This window comes from Geospiza fortis, unplaced genomic scaffold (assembly GCF_000277835.1).
Source record: "Geospiza fortis unplaced genomic scaffold, GeoFor_1.0 scaffold16, whole genome shotgun sequence".
NCBI classification, from domain to species: Eukaryota; Metazoa; Chordata; class Aves; order Passeriformes; family Thraupidae; genus Geospiza; species Geospiza fortis.
Window position 1 is genome coordinate 7,276,786 of NW_005054302.1, and position 24,852 is coordinate 7,301,637.

Genomic DNA, 24,852 nt, shown 5'->3' on the forward strand with positions numbered 1-24,852 from the left:
ATAAAACCTGGTTTAGATTGTCTCCCATGTCTCATGTTTCATTGACTCAAGCTGAAAACAGCCTTCTAAAACATTGGAGGGTTACATTAACAACCATCATGGCTTTCCTCTATAATGCATCTCCTAATTTTCCCATACCAAGAAGCCATCAGGTTTATACTGTAGGAGGATAAAACAGCTTTGCAAAAACAATGTATTATTCCTTTAATCTGAAGGGGTTTTTAGGCTGAAGGGCAGCTGCTCCCACTTGTTTCACTTTTTTCTGATCTTCACGAAAACACCATTATTCAAGCTGACTGTAAAAATTAAAAGAAAAAGATGTAGATATAAAAATGCTAAATTACTTAAAAGCATAAAAAATGGACTCCCAAAAGTTCGCCACAGGGTCTAATGATATTTTGACAAGACTGCAATTATGCTTCTGTTATAAGAACAGATCTTGTTCTCCACGTCTTGCCAGGATAATACTGCTTTTAATTAATGCTTTTGTTGTGAAGTGCTCCCTCAGGCAGTAATAACTTTTATAATAATTTCAGTATGCAGCATGTATTTCCCCACACCATTTACTCAAAATTTCTCATCATTTGGCCTCACGGATAATGCCCAGGCTCTTGCTTCCCAGAAGGCTTCAAAACATGGCTAACCCCTGCCATGCTGAGCAAGACACTGTTAAAACACGTCTTCGCACAATGTTTTCCTCTGCTTCCCTCAGGAAGAAACAAACATTACATGCCTATCAGACTGGCACAACCACAAGAGAACCAAATTTCCTTACAAACCTGCGTGCCAGTTTCACTTTCATGAAGCAGCACACGTCTTTCTTCTTTTCAAGCAGTTAATATATGCTTTTAGCGTACATTTTAAAAAGAGTTGAAACCATTGCCAAAGTGTCATAAGATGCTGATCTTCAATTCCGTTTACTGATCACTAAAACTGGGTAAAACAATACAAGTGCAACTTCTTAAAATCCACTGTATAATCCACCTCTCAAACTTGTAAATTTAGGCTAAAGGAAGTGCCAGATCAGAATTTCAGTGAACAGGCCATTACTGAAGCTGTGGAACTACAGACACATATTTATCTGAAGCTTGAGATAAGTACAGTAATGGGTGGGAAATATTATGAAATCCCTGTCAAGAAAACTAGGCCTCAATTTAATCCACTCACTGCCTTTTTCTACCACAAACAGCTGTGAAGTAACTAACTTGTTTTTGATTTAAATGCTACTAATTAATAAATCATGACTGTCTAACTCCATAAGAAGGTGGGAAGTTTCAAACTAATTTCTATACGTCAATTAAAATTAGCTTTACAAGATGTTTTGATAGATTATATTGACTTGTTAAGTCAATAAACATGCTGCAGGGACTAATTTTTATCTGTCATATGTTCTCTCACCATTTTCAGTAAAAGAAATTAAAATATTAAATCTCACTTCCACTGAAATATTCAACCTTTGTGCCTTTTCTTTCCTTAATTAAAGTGGTCTCTGTATTTTAGCAGGTTCAGTGCTCCAAAGTTTGAGGAGATAGCATGTTTAAAAGCAACAGTATATTTATACTTTCAACAGAGGGAAGAATTAATGTTACAATTGCAAACAAAATGACAAACATTATTTCCAATTATTTTTCATTACGTTTCATTTCTCTAATAAAATGAATCCAATATCCTGTCTGATCTCTCAAAAATAAAATTAATTTTAGAATCCTGTCCCCATTTCAGGCACAAACATCTTCTCCTGGATGGTCTTTGCATGACTTTACTGGAAGTCAACATTTAAGTAGACCACTATTTGTTAAGAATAAATGTACATATTGTCAATGGCAAAACTGACTGATTACATCATCCTTTGGCCTTTATCAAGAAGGTCAAACTAGGTGACAGATGCCTCTAGTGCTTCCAAATTCCCTGGCAGGCCCTGGAAAGTGCACCTATCTAGAAGGGCATCACTTAAATTTTTTAGTCAGGTTGGATTTGTGTGTTTAGTCTAAAATCTGATGAACTAGCAAAAGCAACAAGTTTTATGATTGTGATTCACAAAATCAACCAGTAAAAGAGTTCCAAGGTTTTCAATGTAACAAAAAATGAAGTTATTTAGTAGGAACTCTATTTAACACACATAAAACCACTCACACAAAAAATAGAACTGTGATTATGTAATTATTTTTACACTCAAGCCTACCAGAACATTGAGCTTTTGCAATCTTAACTGCCAATTTCTTTTACACTCCTGACATATTTGCCCAGAAAATAACTACTGATAGACTTAATCAGAGGTCAAATCCAAACCAATAATAAACACAGGTTTTATTTATAAATGGCTGAATTGCCCCAGTCAGTAGAGACTGCCTGGTTGCCTCTGAACAGCAGGCTATAAGCATTGATTTAAGAAATTATCCTTTTGACTCCCTTTTCTTTCAGAGGAAGCCTTACTGCATTACTCTCTTCCCAATGTTTCTCATAATAAAGCAAAACATAATCTTGGAATTAAAATTGACTCACCAAACAGAAGCAGATTGAATAAAGAGTTGAAATCCTGGACCTCTGGTGATCAATACTATTAATACCAAATCATTCACTAAAGAAGGCAGTATCCAACCTCTAGAAATCTGTAGATTGTCTTCAATTAATCCTACAGTCAAAAGGCTTGTACTATGAAACAGAGAAATATTACAAAAGGAAATCAAAGTAATGAGTTTTTGCTGTCTCTCTCCTGTAGTTACTGGGTGACATTACCATCAATGGCGTATCTGGTGCTACTAGAAACAAAAAACGGCTTACAACCAAAGTGTAAAAAAAGTGTGTAACTCAGAACTGAGATTTATTGCTTTCTGATTTTGTCACACTGGCTAAGCTGCATAGTTACTGTGTAAAGACTATTAAAAGCCACATGAAATCACTTCAAATACAAAAATTTCCAGAATCAGAACTACTACCTTTAGATCTCAGGCACACTTGATAATTTCTACTTTGAGAGAAATTTCAGGCTATACAAAGTCCTTGACTGAATTTACACAAAATATTTAACAGTGTTGTGCTTGTTTGTTCCAAGGATGTGTCAGCCATTGAAGTTCTGTATTGAGCACTGAGAATTTTAATGGCACTTATTTCTTAAAACATGCTTTTGTGTTACAAGTCTGACTTCTGCTTAAAATCAAATCACATATATTTTGATCTGTGTATCTGACTATATACATATGGGAGAATAAAAGGTCCACAGATGAGTTGAATACATCTTTCTGTAATGAAACATACACCAAAACTATTTGCTCCATCCTCATATAGTATGAGAGTTAATTAAAGCATTCAAAGTTTACTTTAGTTTTACACAGCACAGCAGTTAAACCAAGCTGGTCAACTGGAAAAACATGTCACAAATCAAAAAGGAGCCATGTGTAGCAAGGAACAGGGTCATTTTTTATTCCGATGTTTGAGATGAACTGCAGCTGCAGTAACTATTTACATAAGGAACAAGAGATTTTAGAAAAGGATTGAACTTCAGAAAATTTATAAAATACTACCGTTTACTAACACTTTTAAATGTTTAGTAAAGTATCTGAAGACAATAGTACAGGCTTGAATTCTTTGTTAGGATCAGTTCTTCCAAGAATAAACCATGACAAATTCCTTTAGTAGCAGACCTGTGCCTATTGGTTTCTCGAGGTCGGCATGAAGGCACTTGAGAGATAGTTCATGCTCAGACTCGGGTGTTTATTATTTCTTATCAGTGAAACAGCCTCACAACCATAAGTTCTGCAGCCTTTCATTAGCAAGGCACAAAATGGCTATCTCTTGTTACGAGGTCTTTTAAGACTAAACTATCCAATTAAGAAATGACACCTAGATTATTCGCCACTTTAACCCAAAAACTGATCCCTGGAAGCCTGCAATGCGGACTTTTCTGTCCAATTACAAAACATCGCTCAAACCCATGAAGAAGAAGGAAGAAGAAGGTAAAGAAGAACAATCTGACTTCTCCCTAAAACCTCCATCTTGCTTCATATTTATCTCTATATTCTAAAACCCCAAACTCTAAGTTTTCCACTCTGTGATATTACACGCTTCTAACCAACTATACACCCATAATCCGAGTGCTATTAATAAATTTTGGAAGCTTTCTCCACAGCCTCGGGTCAAATGCAGTGCTCTCTTGGGGGTCTGTGCCTTTCAGCACAGAAAATTTAAAATTCTCAGCATCCAGGGTTCCAACATGTACCTACATGTTTCATGTTTTCTTGCTTCCCTACATCAATTCCTATTGGTCTGACACTCAGTACTCTTCATCACCCTGTTTAGCCTATGGCTAAAACAGCCACATGTATTTTGAGAGAAAAAGACACTGCAGCAAAAACCCAACCCATCCCTCCTCTTAGGCATCCATATCAAGCCTAACTTTACTACAGGACATAAAGCAGTAGCATGCTAATTTTGTCACTAAAAAGCATAACAGATTGTACTCTATAAGCATGCAATTGTAATTTCAAACTGTCATTATTACTTAAAAGTGAGCTAAATCATTACCTCTTTTATTGCTCCTGTTGAACAGCTTTTCTTTAATATGAAAAAGAAATGAAGAAATGCCAAAACTGCATTATTTTAAAGTTCCTTTCTATTTCAGTCTCCCTCTAAACCCTCCCTCAGATTACCTGCTGTATGAATTTGAACCTTGCACAACATTTCAATTTTGCTGGTAAGTGTGCTTCAAGAACTTGCAACATGTCAAGAAACAAAAAACATCCCCAACATGTTCAGCAACTCCAACCAAGAAACAAGAGTGTGGTGTGAACAAATTTATGGATTTACCCTTCTTAATAAAGCTTGCATTCTGTGATTTATTCTACTGAAACAGATCTTCAGAACACCCAAGACTTTTGCTTGCACAGGTGTACTTACAACAAAAAGCTTTTGAGAACAGAAAATACTTGTTCTAATTTTACCTGGACTATGAGCAGCCAGAGTTGCAACAGACCTACTTAAAAGCTGAGCTGCTAAGTTACAGCGTTAAATATCCCACTTGGATCTAGTACAATTCACAGTATTTATCAATACCTCACTTTAGATCTAAACCACTCAGCTTTTGTTAAAAAAAAAAAAAAACAACAACATTATTTCCCCCTCCATTTTATTTTTAGCATACTTTGATCAAATTATTATTGAGTACAGTTTTATGCCAACAAGGCAGATACTCTGGTAGGAGTCTGTTACAAACCACCCAACCAGGATGAAGAGGCAGATGAACTATTCTGTAAGCAGCTGGAAGAAGTCTCACCATCTCTAGCCCTTATTCTTATGGGAGACCTTGACTTACCAGGTATCTGCTGGAAGTACAACACGGCAGAGAGGAAACAGTCCAGGATATTCCTGGAGTCTGCAAAAGAGACTTCTCTTACAGAGCTGGTGAAGGAGCCAACTAGGGAAAGTGTCCCCTTGGACCAGCTGTTTGTGAGCAGAGGTGGACTGGTGGATGGTCAGAGGCCATCTTGGTCACGGCACCCACAAAATGAGAGTTTTCAGTTCTCAAAACAACAACGGGCATCAGCAGTACTGCCACCACGGATTACGGAAGGCAGATTTTGGTCTGTTTAGGAGCCTGATTAAGAAACTCACTTGGGAGGGCATCCTAAAGGGCAAAGGAATGCAGGAAAGCTGGACATTCTTCAGGAATGAAGTATGAAAGGTATGGGAACAGACCATCCCCATATGGTAAAAAGACAAGATGTTGAGGAAGACTGGCCTGGCTGAACAGACAGACCTCGCCAGAAGTAATGATAAAAAGAAGAGTTTGTGATCTTTGGAAGAAGGGGCAGGCAACTCATGAGGACAACGAATATGTCATAGGTTGCAGAAATCCAGATTATGCAAGGAGAAAATTAGGACCAAAGCACAACTAGAACTTAAATTGATCACTGCTGCTAGGGGCAATAAAAAATATTTCTATGAATGCATTAGCAACAAAAGGAGAGCTAAGGAGAATCTCCATCCATTACTAGAAAAAGAGAGAAGCATAGTGACAAAGGATGATGAAAAGGCTGAGGTACTTAATGCCTTCATTGCCTCAGCTCCTCTTAATAGTAAGACCAGTTGTTCTCAGAGTACCCAGCCCCCTAAGCTAGAAGACTGGGATGGGGAACAGATTGAAACTCCCATAATCCAACAAGAAACAGTCAACGAGCTGCTACACCACACAGACACGTCTCTGTGGAGTCAAATGGGATCCAACCAAGAGTCCTGAGGAAGGTGGTGGAAATGCCACTTTCCATCATTTACCAGCAGCCCTGGGAACTAGTGAGGTCCTAGTTGACTAAAGGTCAGCAAATGTGATTCCCATCTATGAAAAGAGATGGAGGAGCTGTGAGAGTAGAGGCCTGTCAGACTAACCTCAGTGCTGGGAAGGCCATGGAACAGATCACCTTGAGTGCCAACACTCAGCACATGCAGGACAACCTGAGGATCAGGCCCAGCCAGCACAGGTTTGTGAAAGGCAGGTCCTGCCTGACCAGCCTGATCTCTTTATGTGACCAGGTGACCCCCAATGGATGACAGAAAGGCTGTGGATTTCATCTAGGTGGATTTTAGTAAAGCCTTTGGCACCATTTCCCACAGCATTCTCCTGGAGAAGCTGGGTGCTCGTGGCTTGCAGGGCTACATTGTTCATGGGATAAAAACTGCTGGGATGTCTGAGTCCAGAGAGGAGTTGTGAATGGAGTCATGTCCAGCTGGCACACAGTCACAAGTGGGGGGAACCCAAGGGCTCAGTATTGGAGCCAGCCCTGTTTAATGTCTTTTCTGATGATGTGGATTAGAAGATCAAGTGTCCACTCAGCAAGTTCACAGATGACACCAAGTTGGGTGGGAATGTTGATCGCCTGGTGGCTCTGCAGGGCAATCTGGACAGGCTGGATCAATGATGAAAGTTCGTCAATGCCAACTGCATGAGGTTCAACAAGGCCAAGTGCTGGGTCCTGCACTTGGGTCATTACAACCCCAGGCAGTGCTACAGGCTGGGGGCAGTGGTTGGGAAGCTACCAGATGGAAAAAGAACCTGGCTGTGCTGGTCAGCAGCAGCTGAACATGATCCAGAGTGTGCCCAGGTGGCCGAGAAGGCCGATGGCATCCTGGCCTGGATCAGCCAGGCTGTGGCCAGCAGGAGCAGGGCAGTGACCGTCCCCCTGTACCCAGCACTGCTGAGGCCACAGCTCCAATGCTGTGCTGAGTTCTGGGCCCCTCAGTGCAAGAGAGACATTGAGGGGCTGGAGCGTGTCCAGAGAAGGACAACGGAGCTGGGGAAGGGTCTGGAGCACAAGTGCTGTGAGGAGCAGCTGAGGGAGCTGGGGGTGTTCAGCCTGGAGAAAAGGAGGCTCAGGGAGTAAGTAGCTCATCACTCTCTACAACTGCCTGAAAAGGAGGGTGCAGCCAGGGGGATCAGTCTCTTCTGCCAGGTAACAAGGGACAGGACAAGATTAAATGGCCACAAGTTGTGCCAGGGAGGTTTATGTTGGGTATCAGGAAAAACTGATTCACTGAAAGAGCTGTCAAACATTGGAACAGGCTGAACCACTTCCAGGGAAGTGGAGTCACCATCCCAGTAGGTATTTAAAAGACACGGACACGTGGCACTTTGGGATGGTGAACACAGTGGTGTCAGGTTAAGCAGTTGGACTCCATGACCTCCTCCTTTCCAACTTCAATAATTCCAGGATTAAAAGTCACTTGTAGATCAGTCATTAATTTAGCTCAATACATTTCTTTTTACAGTAACTTTCTAATAGCAGCTGCACAAAATTTACACTGTTAAAAAACTAAAATTAATATTCTGTTCCCTCAATGAAAGTTAGCTACAGTAACATTATTCATTTTTTGCAGATTTTGGATCCTTTTAATGGCATGACCAGGCTTAAACTCAGTTGAGCACTTGTACACTCAAAAATCAACACTTATATGCAGTGACAAAAATCCAAGTTGTCTTCCTCCCAGCACTCCTCCAAAAACCCACACTATTTCAGATCTTCCAGTTAAGTTAGAAGTTTTGGACTGTGATAAATAACAAGGAAACAGAACATTCAGCTTTATCATCACATCATCTTTGATAGAACACATCATGTGAGCTAACAGCTCAATTCAATGTTCAAGTTTTTTAACTAAAGAAAAAAAATACCCAAACCAAAAACCTCAAAACCACAAACCAAAAGCAAAAAAAAAGAAAAAAAATCCAACCACAAAACCACCACACACCCTTTGCTGACTTCAGATGAATTTATTTCACACATCAAATCTGTAACTGCAGCAAAGCCAAATTTATGCATATTGTTAAAATAAAACCAATCTCAGACCTCAATGAATCAGCTACAGAACACATAGTGGATCACAACAAAGTGTAATACTTATCAAGCATCAAAGTTTGCCTTTTTTTCTGGATTGTCCTTTTATTTTTAGTTGCCAGTCCTAAGTAACTAAGATCTGTATTGATGAGATTGGAAGAACCATTGTGCCACCCTAGTCCAGTTTCATTCAAGAAAGGTGGTAACTCAACACAGATGGCTGCAATAAAACTTGAAGTTTACAAGCCAGACAAACATGGCTGCTTTTTAATTTTTCTTCTCCATATGGCTCACTAAAAACTCCTTTTCCCCATTATTTTTTTGCTGTTTGCCAAGTTCACATTAAGCTAAATATTAATGTATGGGTTTATTTACTAAAAAGAAACCAAAACCACCAAGAATGACCCCTAAAACCCCCATCTAAACTAAAGAATTATACAAATTTATCTATACTATTTCCTTTGTCCTCCACTGATATACCACATATTTGGACCAGAAGACTAACACTTTTAGTTAGGCACCAGAGTAGACAATCATACACCCTGTTTCAGGCTACTCCATTCAGTGAGACCTGTGCTTCTATAAACAGAACAAGAATGCAAATTCCACAAACAGAAGATTATGATCACATACCTACAGGAGCGTACACAAGGGGGATTGGGGGTTTTTTTGTGGTTTTTGAACCAAATATCTCAAAATACAATTCAAAAAGTGAAATTTTGTACACTTTTTAAACTCACTTCTTGAGGACTGTAGTCAATCAACTTTCTGGATTTTAGATTCAGGTTGTTATATTTTTCGAACATCACCATAGCTGAAATGATGTGCATAAAGATTAACAAAAAAACCTAAAGGGCCCCTTTTCTGGAGGTTTCTAACAGAATCTGTATTCAAGACAGACAAGAATAAACATTACGCCTTATTACTCAATTATTCTTGCAATGACTGTGTTTAACATCCACAGTGAACTTCCTATAAAGAAGAGTATCAGAAGAAAACTGTTTAGAAGCTTTAGTCAAAAATTTACAAGTAACATTTCAATAAAGCCTTAAAATTTTATGTTATTTCTCCTGTACATGTAGATTTATGTTCAGCCACTATGAAGTTCATTAAAATATTGTTTGATTGCATCATAGGGTAAAAGAGTAAAAACAGCATCAGTTGAACCTGATATAGGTTACTGCAGACAAAACAAAAGGATCAAATGCCCACTAAAGCTGCTCAGAACAAGGCAATATAGAATTCACTAATTTGTCCACAGGAAATGTGATTTTGAATTGCAGAGAATAGTATTGACAGTAAATGTAAAAAATAAGCAAACTATACAACAAAAAACTAATGCACACTTCCCCCAAAAAACCCCAAACTAAAATCCATAACCTACCATACAATCAAGAAACTCCTCTAAACCCCAATCCCATTCAGTACATCCCAAGCGTAAACAAAATACTTCATGGAATAGAGGCTTGTTTTGACAAAAAAGTACAACTAAATTCTGATGTCAGATGGAATGATGACACAGGCATCTATCTTTAGTGCCATCACTGATTTGCTTAATTAACTCTTGGGAAGCATCTACCTCACTTCCTCCTCTGAGCAGCCACACCATGACCTGGATAAGTGAATGAGCTTAGCTGAAAACATATAATCACAGAAAAAGCTGATACATGGCTTATAACATAACTCCACAACAGCTATGCATAGCTTCAGCTACAAACCCCAGAAAGACTGCCTCAAACAATCTGTAAACAAAGCTTGCTTTCACTCTTCAAACTCCACCACTTCTAACATCCTTAACCTCATTAGGCTCTGCTGTCTTCCCTTACTCACATTCCATCTGCCATGACAAGTTCGAGAACCAAAAGAGAAAAATTAAGACTGACTGTAGCACCAAGAACTGGGGAGTACCACTGCTGACAAAAGACCATCCCTATGTACCAGTGTGATGAGCTCATGTTACAGCCACACTCTGGAATCAGATGAGAAGTCAGCGCTGTTAGACTCCTTTCCAAAATCAAACTACATTATAAGGCACGCTTTCCCAATGGAAATAAGCTTCTCTCTGTTCTATCTAGTTTCCTCTTCTCAGTTCTAGCTTGCTCAGAAACCCATAATTACAGTACACCAAGAGTACAAATATAGAGGATGATTTCACAGACAAGGAGCAATTTCTTCTATTTTGATTAGGATTCCCTGCTATTATGACTTAGCACTCACCATATACATTTAAGAAACCTTGTCATATACTGACTGAAATGTAATTACTGTATTACACATCCAGTAACCTGTCAGGGCTTCATGAACTTTAAAAGAAATTGCACAAATGTGATCACAACTGTAAGCAACAACCAAGAAAACTGATATATGTTAACCAGGTATTCCAGTAAGGCAGATCCCTGAATGAATTACTGACTACATACCACCCCGTAGAGTACAGCACAGTCATTTGGAGAACTTATTCAATGTAAGAAGGTCATGGAATATCACAACACAGGACTAACTTAAGTATATGAAACAGACTCCAAAAACGTAGTAGGCTGACCCTGGTGGGTCACCAAGTGCCCACCAAAGCTGCGCTATCTCTCCTCAGCTGGAGAGAAAATATATGAAAAGGCTCGTGGGTTAAGGTAAGGACACAGAGAGATCACTCACCAGTTACAGTCACATGCAAAACGTGATGCAGGGAAAAAAGTTTAATTGATTGCCAGTCAAACCAGAGTGGGATAATGAGAAATAAAAACAAAATCTAAAAGTTGCCTTTACCCCAGACCTCCCTCTCCCTGAGCTCAACTTGACTTCTGATTTCTCTACTTTCTCCCTGACATCAGTGCAGGTAATGGGGGCTGCCGTCAGTTCATCACAAGCTGTCTACTCAGGGGAAGGGCCCCTGCTCTAGTGTGGGGTCTCTCCCATGGGATGCTGCCCTTCAATAACAGCTCCAACATGAGATCTACCCATAGGCTGCAGACTGCTCCTGTGTGGGTCCTCCCCACAGCATAGGGTTCTCTTCAGGAACAGGCTGCTCCAGTGTGGATGCCCCATGGGCTCACAAGTTCTGCCAGCAAACCTCCTCCAGTATAGGCTTCTTTCTCTGTGGTGCCACAGGTGCTGCCAAAAGCCTGTTACAGTGTGGGCTTCCCATGGGGTCACAGCCTCCTTCAGGCATCCACTTGGTCTGTCATGTGGTCCTGCAGGGGATGCAGGTGAATCTCTGCATCTCCATGGACTCCAGGGGTTACAGGGGCACAGCTGCCTCATCATGGGCTGCAGCAGGAGCTGCAGGGGAATCTCGCCTCCAGAGGCTGGAGCACCCCCTGCCCCTCCTTCTGCACTGACCTTAATGTCTACTGGGCTGTTCCTCTCACATACTCTCACTCCTCTATTCAGCTATTGCTGTTCTGCAGCAGTATTTTTCCCTTCTTCTTAAATACATTATTCCAGAAGAACTACCTGTCACTGATGACTTTGGCCTTTGCCAGCTTCTTAGAGCCAGATGGCAATGGCTCTGTGAGACATGGAGGAAGCTTCTAGTAACTTCTCAAAGAAATCATCCCTATAGCCCCCCTGCTATCAAAAGCCTGCTATGCAAACCCAATATAGCAACTTCCTTAACTGCTTTTTTTTAATCATAAGAAAATTCCATCTAAAGAATAAACTTTTTTTTTTGGCTAATAGAGAAACTTCAGCCCCTTTACAAAATCACTGTGTCCATCAGGAGCTACATTAGATATTCTGCTGTTCTGCAGAGAAATCATCTTATGGAGGATCATTTTAATAGGAGGAAGGGAGGATGCGGTATCTCCAGCCTTGGATGTTTTCCAGATTTGGCTCAACAGGTCACTTCTGACCTGATAAGGCTTTAGCAACATTTGTGTGCTTTCAGCAGAATGGTTGGATGGATGACCCACCTAAGTACTAGGTTAGATAGATAATACTAATGACACTAATGGCTATGGTTGTAAACTTCAGGAGGAAAACAGAGAAAAAAACCCAGACCATGTCTGGATCACTTGTTAATTCATGATTCTTTGTACTTCCAGTCAATTTAAGAGCTCAGCATTAAAACAATGCTGAGCTGTCTATGCAGAATAAATCAACCTTTACTGCTGTGAGAAGAAAGCTTCCCCTGAGCTAATTACTCAGGTGCTTTTCAGACTCAAACAACTGTCTCTTATTATTTATTTACTAATTGCTACATTTGAAACAACATATTCGAATCGCAAAATCAGTTACAGATGGTTGACAATCTTTAAAGAAATCACAACTCTGAAGAGCCAAATACTTCTCTTCTGGTTACCGAACTGTTGTTCTATGCAGACATACACTGTATGACGGAGCAAAATATGGTATAAGCATCTGGCATTCAGATACTAGGAAGTAAAGCATGGTATAGGCAGAAAATTTAGTAGAATATCAAATGACAGTTTCAAAGTATGGTTGAGACTGACATTGTTCAGCATCACTGAAACTGAGTATATGAAGAAACATAAGCCATCTTCCAAGTACACTGCCACTGCTCACTTCTTTAATCACATTTCCATTCAAGACCTACATACACTGAGTAGGTTCAGTAAATCTAGTAGATCATTTAGTACATGTGTCCCATCATCCACAAAATATTTTGTTCTAGAAATGGATCTTGCTTGGGTATTTTAAAGCACATACACATCATTTTATCAAACCAGCACACTTCCATTTGGAGGAAGCAGTTCCCAAATACCAGCCAGATGCAAGTGCAGATGACCTTTCTCTTTTGAGGTGAATGCACCAACGGAAGTATTTGCATCCCAGAGTTTATACAGAAGGCTCCCTTTCTGCAGACACAGCAATCACAGTGGGCTTCCAAAGTAAGCTTCAGAAGTAATCACAATAAGCTTCAGAAACCAATGACCACACAATCTAATTAGGAACAGCAAGTATTGTTGGTTTTTATTAAAACAAACAAAAGGCAGCTACAGGATGCAGAAAGGTCCTGATATGACACGAAGAAACATCTACCAGTAATAAACTACAAAGCAAGCACACAGCACAAGGAAGGAGGAATCAGCAGCTCTTGCACCAGAGATGGGACTCTTGCTAACTTCCACAGGGGTCTGTACTCCAGAATCTATCCAAAAGAAAGCAGCAGCAGCAGCACCATAGTTCCCCAATGACACAAATTTACTTTTGGTCAACTGCTAACTGCAACGAACTGGGGAGAAAAAACAGGTATACAGAGTAAAAGGACAAGGACAAGTAAAAGGACAAACGGGTACTTTTTAGATGAAAATCTCAGAATGGTGAATGCTGGAAAACATTCCTAACACTTCACTTGAAAAATAACAAAAACTGGAAAATGTATGAGTTCAGGATATGAAAAAGAAGGATGGCAGGGTTAACTGAAAAAAAGCTTATATTCCAGGAAGATCTGGCAGATCTTCAAATTTCAAAAGAAGTAGTTTCAAGAGGAAGAGACAGCAATCTTGAATAGAACAAATATGCACCAACTGTTCATTGTCATATTTAAAGTAAGAACTGGGCACCACTGAATGCAGCTAATGGGGGCCAAGCTTAGTAGACATGGGAGGTGTTTCTTCATGCAGTGGACAAACAACCAGTGAGACAGATTCCTTGCCAAAGCAAGCAGCCAGTGCTAAAAGGGGCTTCAGGCACAGACAACAAAAGTCTTGGAGGACAGTTGGAAGCCAGCAGAGTTCTCAGAGAAGAGTATTTGCTTGAAGAGCAAAAAGATATGCTTGTCCTGCTCAGTCTTGGCAAGAAATTTGCTCCTGACCACTACTAGCAACAGGACAGTTACCTGGACAGGCACCTGGACTTGGTTTGTATAAATGGAGGAAGTTTCAAGTGATGCTATTAACAAGCTCTCTTACAAAAGCAATGTCAGCAGGCCCAGCAGTCACTAGGTTTTAAAACTGAACATCATGAACATCTCAAACACCTCAAGAACAGCAAGAGGAGACTTAGGGAGAACAGCATAGCTACTTCTACTGCATCCCTACTGCCAGTACTGCTAGTTTCTATCTCCACTTCTATCACGTATCATCTTCTAATTTTTTTTCCTTCACCTGATAATTTTAAGTATAGTTTAGATGTGTTACTCAGAAAGATATCTCTATTATAAACAAAACAACACTATCATCTGATTCTGCATTGCAGCCTTGCTGTAGGATCCACCAGCACTAATCTAAAATGCTGGGCATCAACACGAGCTAAACAGCCTAATAGATTTGACAAATAAATGTTTTCTTCTTCAGCAGAAATATTACCTCAAATGGTATGCAAGATTTATACTAACCTAAATGAAAACCTACTAGTCTTAATGAAGTGCAAATGAAAGGACTGTGGTATAAAGCACAGTGTGACAGCACCAGTTGCTACTGCACTTCAGGCTGTATATATTAATTTAATATAACTCTTTGGTGCTTGCTTACAAGAATTTGCATCTTCTTTACCCTTCTGCAGCTTGCAGAACAGACAAGATTTTTAGTTGACAGAACTGAACTGCATCCTATACAAGAGAAGAAGACCTTTTATCTGAGGTGTATCTTGCAATTTGAATAGATGAAGAGAGACAGTACATGCATAAATACCTGCATATGGTACTTGAGGCTGGAAAGTTTTAATCAACAGTGGGCACGTAACTGAATGGTAGCACTCCATTTTTATATATTTCAGTATATAAAAACTGAGTATATACTAAAGTATTCTAAGGTCTCATAAGTTCATGTCCCAGCTGCAGGTAAGGGCTGTAATGATCAAATATATTTATCAGGAGAAATCAGAATGAAGTCATATAAGCTAGTTAAGAAGTAAAAGCACCATGCATCAGCAAAATTGTAGGTCTACTTATACCTTTCACCTTTACCTTTCACATAAAGAATTTTCCAAAGTTATAGGAAAATTATGCAAAGATCCTGCATCCAAATTATGGCAAAGTAAAAAGCATCAACACCAGAATCTCCTGTATTTCAAATAAATTCCATACAAACATGCATGTACAAAACAACAGTTCAACTGTTTCTTGCGACTATAGAAGACTTCTTCCCACAAACTGATTTACATAAATATTATCCATGACAAAAGTCAGCAATTTTCACTTTATTGCCACTCCCTCAACTATTTGGTAAGTTACTTGTTACCTTAGCTTGGAAACCACTTAAAATCGTCCCCCTTAGGTTTTAGAGAGCAAGCATTTGAGGCCATTTTAAAAAGGTCAAGTTTGCCACAGACAGGAGCCTACACTTCTACTCCAACAAGATTGCAGAGCAAAGGAATCAGTTACAGTTCATCCACAATCTCTGAGTTGCTCACCATCACAGCATAAACAGGATTCAAACTGTAGCTGTCAGCAAAAGCTACACAAATAGTTGCACCAGAAGAAAACAAAGGCATCCCCCTCTGCTTCCCTGCTCCCTACTCCAACGCAACACTAAAACAGAAAGTTGGAAAATGGGTACCACAATGATGAAGCTGATTGACTGATTCTTTTTTCCTGGATATATTACCACATAAATCTGAAATTTAATTCATTAAAAAAAACAATGAACTCTCCAACTTCCTTAATAAATTTGCATAACACAAAGCTGATCATGTCAGGACCCGTCTGACAGCATAATAAAAAATGGGGACAACTTTGAATTGCAAACAATTTTTAAAAGCATGTAATTAAGACTTCCTTTCACTTTGTTAACAAGGATGCTAAAATGTTAATTCTTAACTAACTGTTTATGCTAAGGTTTGTTTCACATTTTCTCTTCCTTATGCCTAAACAATGTCTAAATTAACAGGATATTGTTAAATATCCAATAGATCTCTTTCCTGTTGTTAGTCATTAGTCACAAAATAAAAAGACAAAGCCAAACCCTCACAATCATAACGATTAACAGTTCTAACACTACAAATCTGAACGTTCATGCCCTCTGTTACTTACTAATTATTTGGTTCCAAAATCTTAGGTCTGCTTAGTTTTAGAATTAAAATCTCATAAAAAGTGCAACATTAAATACCAGTTATGAAAGAGAATGCTTACTTCAGTTCAAATGTTATACTCACTGGCCAGAAGTAAGTGATATACATGGTCAGAAATTAAGCATGCATATGTTTAGAGGCCGAAGGTATAAAAATGAAGCACAGGTCCAGACTCATGATAACATAATTCTGTCAACAGCAGCATAACAAAAAGCTTTCAAAAATCTATCCACACATGAACTAGGACACAGGCAATTTTAGCTTAGTCAGGTACTTGCGTACAAATCCACGTAACCATCGAATCCACTATTAACTGTTTTCACTGAAAACTGGAAGTATTTAAAATATTTCACTGTTAAATGAGTACAATTCATCATGACTCAAAGACCATCACTGAAGTCAATGGACACCTAAAATACAGTTACAGCACAGTATTACTTTCCCCTGAAACATGTTCTTCTTATATTTATAAAAACAGCCTCTAAAGATGGCATAGAACATACTTCAAAGCAACATTGTCACAGCCTTTTATACATCAGATTACACCTTTTTAAGGATATTTCATACCCTTGACTCATGCAAAGCTGTCTGCTCTGGGAGTGACAAGAATTTTGTAAATAAAAATCACTACTGAATTATTTGTTCATTGGACATTTAGGTCTATTAATCATATCTACACCAACAGCAACACAGGAAGAAATTTCTCTTTTACTGTATTTTCCACCATTTTAAGAGACTACATGAAATGTTGCAATCAAAGCAATTGCAGAGGACTTGTCAACCAAGCTTTTCAAATAAGTACAACAAATTAGAAAAAATAACTGAGAAGTAAGATCCAAGAAGAAAATATACCTGTGAGTTGCATTTATTTCCTTTAATCAAAGAATTCCATTTTGCCTGTAAACCTAGGCTTCTCTCCTTTCAGATGCTTTATTCAACCATAGATGTGTAACTTGATAACATAGCCAGTAAAGGCAAAAAAGTTTACTTGCAAGTAGGGAATCAGAAAGGGAAAGGCAACCTTGAAATTGTAACATGGTTTAAAACAAATTTGTGTAGTGCAGACAGACTTCCAACGAAGTTATCAACAAATGAGAACTCACTGGACATAAACTAGCAATAGTTAATGACCTTTACTTGACTTTCCTATAAAACAATCCAGCAGAAAAAAAAAGTGGCTTCACAACCTCAGTGTAATAATCAGTAACTACACTGAACCCCTAACACTGATCTAAGTTACCAAACAGCATGTCAGAGACTCAACAAAAGAGATCTGGTCTTTCACTGTGACGCAGCAAAGTCTCGTTAGCAAAATTAAAGCAAAGTCCAAGACTGTTTTCAAGACAGCTTTGTCTCCTTAGCAACTGACATGACCGACAGGCAGCATACTGGTAAAAGTCTTACTTTACAAGGCAGCTTTGTATTATTACTTTGATTTAACCAGTAATTTAGAATACTTGCCTGAAACACAGCCTGAAGTAACTTAGCTAAAAGCCAAATAAAACAGCAGCAGAGTGAATCCCAGAAAACAGACTCCAAGAAGCACTTCAGGAGGCCATGAAACAGCGACACAGCTTAGTCACGCCTTACAAAAACTTTTGTTCTCCAAATAAAACTCCAGTTTTATTTAGCAAAAAGCAGCTATGAGGCACTGTTTTCATATTAAAACCAAATTTCCCCCATGCTGTAAATGCCTATTCAAATGCTTAACAAAAAATACAGTTCATCTGGTATATTTCCCAAAAGAGCCTGACATCAAAATCAGGTTCAGCAAACTATTTGGGGGACAGTGTCCAGCCAGTACCTGGCATCTATCTATTAACATTCCAATACAACATTCCTCCAAGAATTTTTGTCACATCATGCTAACCCCCCCATGCTGTTAAATTTCCCCTAGACACAATTCTGTCATTCTCTGGGGCCAACTACATGATACTTTGGCCCTGTCTTAGGGGCACCTACCAGAGGACTGCTACTCACAGAAATTTCCCATAAATTTCCTGCATTCAGCCAAGTGAAATTTTCTTTATAAATTTACATGAGAAACTGAGTCAGGTAAACAACAGCATTTACATAATCACTCACAGCTTGTTGTCATGGGGAGAGGGAAAAAAAAAAGAAAAAAACACACCTTAAAAAATGAATATTTACTCAAATAGCAAAAGACAGCAAGTTCCACCCACCATTATTGAGTTTTACTGCACAAGTATACAAGAAGTGTACAAACAATAAATGCAAGTATGTTGGAATGTATAAAAACACAAGGACACAAATTAATATGAGAACTGAGCAGCTATCGGTTTTAAAAGGTTAAACTAAATTTAATTACATCATCTGAATTTGTTTCCAGCTACGAAGATAAACACATGCAGCGCTCTGGCCACATATAAAAAGAAGGCGAACATCCCTAGTTTTGGATAACATATCTCTGTTGCTGTTTACCTAATTTTTGTTTTTCTTTTCTTTGGCTGGTTACAGAGGAGAGGTGTCTAGTCTTAATCAAGACTGCCTGTAACTAAGACTAGTTTTAACAGTTAATCTTGTACCTCAGCCCTGAGCAACACCTCCTGCTCTCCTGGGCATCACCCCCTTAAGCGCCTGCATCCAGTGCTTACGTCCCATACAGGAAAATGTGTCTTTGAGAGCAACAAGAACTCTGCTTTACTTTTACATGTGACTTAATTTAGGTCCTGATGTTAAATATTTCAGCACTCTCAGTGCTAAAAAGTTACTTTCTCTGAGGGTTTAGTCTAAAACCAGACAGAGTGAAAAATCCAATTTGTTTGCTATGTCAGCTTTTAAAAATTTACAGCTGTTGTGCCACAATAGCAGGGGGAAATTGAGCAAAGTATAAATGGTGGCTTTACATTTTGAATTTTAAAACTACTGTTAGTTTTTCATTTCCAGAAAGAGAAAGATAAGAGATTAAGAGATGAATCTTGTAAAAGTATGGTATTATTTTACCCAAACATGCCACTGATCAGTTCAACAGCATTTACACATTAGAAGCTTCTTGCAAAAATATGATGTAGTAGTGCTCAGTCTTACATTCATGGGAATTTTCAAATAAGATGCTTTCATTATTTTACTGCTTTCTATCATGCAGGAATTTCCATCATGTAGCTGAGGGGTTAAGACTATCCTGTGCTACAAGCCAGATGACTACTAAAAACCCCATTACTGTAATTCTTTGCCATCTTCCGCATACAAAAAAAAAAGCAAAATGATAAAAATCCAGAAGACACTAATCTTGTTTTATATCAAATTCTTGTTTGTCTTAGAAGTCAGCACCTCAGAAAACAGAAGTAGTTCCATAGCAGTGCAATTACACTCACAGAGCTTCATGCTACAACTCTAACTCAAATATAACCAGAAGAAATATTTAATAAGTAGAACTGCAGAAGCACATTTTTCTAAACATGAAATTCTGATTAAACCTGTATTCGAATACTCTTCTTATTACTAATCAGAGATACTTCAGTACTTTAATTATAAAAGACTGGTTAAGACTTAGTCACAATTACAGCTTTCGACACAATAAAAAATTTTCAGGTAACGAGTAAGATAAAACTGATCTCAAATTTCATTCAGGCAATAGGAAAGCAGTGCTACAAAGCAGTACAAGATACCTAAAGCACATAATCCCAAAATCAGATACTACAACGCACAAAGACTATTTTTATGAAAGATATGTGAAAGACAAAAACCCATGGGTAGAATAAAGGTTCAGATCAACAACTAATTAAGAAAAAATCCTCAGAGAGAAATTAATTTTTAACTTCCAACTAGGTGCCACAGATGCTGTATTTTCCCCAGTTCTATGTTCTTCTGAAGATAATTAATGTCAATATACTTATAAATTAATAATACCCTATTTGTGAAAACCACGAGATATGTTTTTGGTTTGCCTGAAATATCTCAAGTGCTTTTTGGGATAGTCTTATAAAATCACCTCGGTACAGCAGGGTACTGAATGCATGGATAACATTGTTTCACCAAACAGAAAGAAATGTGTGCCACTGCTTTCACTGATGCCCAGTCTCAGTGCTAACACAAATGAGGCATATTTGCCCTTATTCTTCCTCGGCCCTTTCAAAGATATTGAAATGTTCAATAGAACTGTGATTTTGAAAAAAATTGTCTTATTTTCTTTCACGGGACTCTTCAAAGTAAAAGGTAGAAGGAAGAATACACACTTAGTAGTACTGTGACTGTCTTCCCTTAAATTGTCAAAAACATACCACAGCAAGCTTTCCTTTGAAAGTGTTTTAACTAATGCTTTTCCTTGATACTAATGATACTTGCTGACAGTGTTCACAGTATCATTTTTTCATGGCTTTTTCTAGGGAGATCTTTGATCTTTTGAGTATTCTCTTAAACAGTCAAATCATCAATATAAAAATGCAACAGACTTGACACATTACAAATAGAATTTAGCAACCAAAGATCTTCAAAAGTGGAGAAGCCCATCAAAAGCAGTGGCTACAGTTTTGGCTTCCAACAATACTGCTATTTTACTGACCAGCTTGCTTGAACTATAGAACTATAGTTGATGACTGAACACACACTTCACTAAATTGAGGTATTCGATAAAATATGCAGCTGTGGCTGCAGCTTTTCCAATTAACATCTTTTGTCCTTAGTTTTCAAGATTACTTTGGTGGGGTGGGAAGACCAAGGGGAGCAGAGGACATTGGTGTAGTGGGTAGTACAAGTCAGGGGTAAAAACAGGATGCAAGAGAAATTTAACATCATCACTGGATATTTTTCATGTGTGACATAAGGAAATTTAAAAAAAAAAAACAAAACCAAAAATCGTAGCAACAAACTTCCCTGTTGTCTTAACACTAGTTGGTTTTGTAACGCCCAAAACCATACCTCCATATGGAGCACATGAGAAATGTGTAACAGCAATCTTTTTTTCTGCCAGATGGACAAACACCTCAAACACACCCACAAATACTAATGAAAACCACCTTAGCCTCCTTCAGGAAGTCATTCAACACTTCACAGAAAAAATAGGAAGTTGTTGATAAACTGCTTGCAAGAACTACTTCCTGTAGGAAAAATAATTACAAGACTTGTTTGCTGGACAATCAGTTAACTTTTCCTCACACTACAACAAGAGAAGAAGTATTACACAAGCTCTGTAAGAATTAAAAGCATAACTTTAATTTAAAATGATACAAGAGTAATTCTAAAACTGAGCAAAATTTGTCTATTCTTTCTGCAAGCTGCTGTCTGCTACTCCGATTGCACATTATCTTTTGCCTCGAGAGTGATTCCCTATCTTTCTGCACAGTTCACCGAAATGTCAAGCAGCAGCTGGCTAACAGGAAGCGGTTAAAAAGCAATGCAATTGACATCACCACACAAACCAAGCTCGGCTTCTTTACTGTATGTTTAAGAATGGGCTACATCAGTGAGAGATGACTCAGATGTGACCACTTACTAACCAGCAAGTCTTAACTTATGAGCTCCACTGAAGGAGCAGTATCAATAAAATATAGTTTTACCAGTAAGGAGGCCTTAACCCACTGCTCAAAATCACCGCTAAGAGAAAATGAAACTCAGCATTACTACCCATAACAGTGAGATGAATGCTAATAAGTGGAATTCTGGCAAACCGTATGTTGGACATTCATACATATGGGGGTCTATTTATCCAGATGATAGTCTAATTTACAAGAGTAGTTCTGGTTCAAACCCTATAGTACTGCCCTCACCTTCTTTTAATGTGTATGGCTGCATGGGGTGTGTATATAAAATACCTGGCCAAACAACTCTGTGCATCTATCTGTATAAACACACACACACATGATTAAGTATTTTCTCTCCCATATTCACCATTTTCATTTCTTTGCACAAATTACTGTGTTTGCAGTGCTTGACCCACTGATTAGTGGAAGTGACTGTAATTCCAGAGTGTATTAAGCATGGTACTCAATTTTGTATTATTCTCTTTGTACTGTAGCATATTATGATAACTATAACCATAAGGCTTACTGACATCTGGAAATAATCTAATATTGTTACCTATTCTGCAAAGATGTTTCTAGAGCCTGATTACCAGACTGTTCATGGAGCAAGTGGAAACAAGGAGTGATGCAACCAATGAAGAAAAAAAGCTGAATACTCAGAGACACTAAAAATCTGCATATGGTAGAAGGAACCACATTAAAGGTGATTTAGAATCAGAAATCTTAGTACACACATTTCAAGCAAATGTTTAAGGTATAACCAGGCAAGATGAGAGCTTTAGCAGGCTTGTAGGTGTGAACTAGAACTTACCACTCATCACTGAAAAAAAACCTTTAGTATAAAAACTTGCTACTCAAAACTAGTCTTAAATTTCTTTGGGCTTCCTACACATACAGAGCAAACGTTGCGCTAGTACTTTAAATGCTCTTTACAAATCTCAAAAAACTCCAATGAAGTTGGTGGATCTTACCTGCATATAGTATTAAGCAACCTTTTACGAACAAATGTTCTTCAAGTGTGAACAGAGCTGTCCTCATTAGACTCTCCCATACCAGAGTATCACCCAAGGAAAGCCAAAAGGGAACAGCCCATTACACTGTTTAAAATCTCCCAAGGTCAGCATGCGACCCAGCAGGGAGAGGTTCAAAAAGCACAGCCTTTATTTTTTTTCCTAACAACCTGGTTTGTTTCCACTCCTTTCCCCTTCAAGACACATCCTTCACAGCTAGCAGCTCTTTCAATCATTTACTTTGGATGTCTGCTTGAGAACAAACGATCTTGCTCATGCAGATGAGTTTGCCAGACTTGTGTGTACTTTCCAGTCTCAGGCTCTTTATTGTTCTTGCTGAAACCTGACCCTTTGAAATGGATACCAGGACACCAAGAAAGGACAAAAAAACTTGCAAAAGAAAAAGGAAAGATTTTTTGTGGTAATAATCAAACTGCAGAAAAAGCTTTCCAAGAATAAATCTGCCACTCTGATTTCACCTGAATGAGCACAATTTTAAAAATTCATTAGAACAGCAGGAAGACATTTTTTGTCTCTTAAACTCTTTCATCTTCTGTAAAATTGACAGTGCTATCAAGAACAAACACTTGTGGCAGTAAAACTTTAAAATCAAACATCTATTTTTCATGCTTCATAAGGTGCTCTTTAAGAGCTCTCGCACAGTCAAAACAAAAGTTTGCTTTTCATTTCAAAACTCATTCTGTTCTTTCCTCAAGGTTCAATTAGCCACACTTCTCAAATGGCATAAATTACACAGTTCAAAAAAATCTTCTACTTGTGCCTGCTGAAGAGCTCATATTCTAGAGCACGCTGATCTGTTAAACTTCACCAAAGAAAATATCACATCTTCAAGATCTATAGCTAATGCTTATTTTCACATTTCTAATAGAGAATGATTGTTCTCAAAAGGGAACTTCCAGGCTCAAATAATTTCAGACAACTACTGCACCCACTTTTTGGTTGAAAAAGAAAAGGCTAATTCCTCTGTATGGGAATACCACAGCTACAAGAACAAGAAACACTTTTAAGAAGTTCTGCAAGTTCAATTTTCATTTCAGACAATGTAAATTTGTTATTATTTTTGAAGCTACAAGCTCAACTATTTCAATCAGATGCAGGCATTAATCACAATGTTTGAGAGGGAAAGGTAGTAATAGATACATTTTTCTTGGCTGAAACAAGTTTTCCATAAGTAACACTGTTACCTCTCACCACCCTGCAAATTACATATTATGGGTTATTTAGAGACTTGCTGTTAAATAAAAAGTTCAAATTAGAGTCAAAGTATTTGAAGGCAAGTTATGGTCTTGGTGGGCACATTTTCAGAATGAAGGACAAGTCCCTGCTGTTTTCGAAAACTGCACAGAATAAAAGAAAGTGCTTCCTGATGGATTGGGTGTCAAATGGATGGCATGCCTAACTTTCTTCAGCTACGGAAAAGGTGATACTAATTTCACTGTGTGGAAAAGTTACAGCTCTAGGAACATGAAACAATGTCAGAAATTCTGAAATTTCCTTTTCAATGCCAGGAATGTAGATGAGTTAATTTACAAGCACAAATACTGTAATCAAACACATATGTTAATTACCTCAGGAAGAAAGAATAGGCAAAAAACCATTTTGGTTGTGTATTTAAACAATTGTCTTTAATCAAAATATTAGAAGTCCTGACATACTGTCACTACAATACTTTCTAAAGTTAACTCTGTATTTTTACATCTGCACTATTAAAATGAGGTAAAATGTATCCTGACCTGCATGACAACTCTGACAATATTCAGCAAATCCAAAGGTCTCATTGTTCAAGAATGACTATGCTAATTTCACTGATTTTTTAGTACACAATATAATGGATAACATTCTTTAGCTAAGATTAAGATAGGACAAATATTCACAGAGTACCATACAGTTTTCAGAAACAGCAGAGTTGATATGTGAGAAATACTGAAGTGGTAGGGTCCCCTACTTAAAATGACAAGCATGTTTTTAAAAGTACATATTTTAAACACAATGAAATTTACTGACATTCTAAGATGGTAAAAACATATATATCCTAAAAAAAAAAAAAAAAAAAAA

General features: G+C 38.1%; 1 protein-coding gene across 1 annotated transcript in view; it reads right to left on the bottom strand.

The window, feature by feature from the left end:
• Positions 1–24,852, bottom strand: part of YAP1 (Yes associated protein 1) — an 81,467-nt gene that overhangs the window by 56,140 nt on the left and 475 nt on the right. The window lies entirely within an intron of this gene.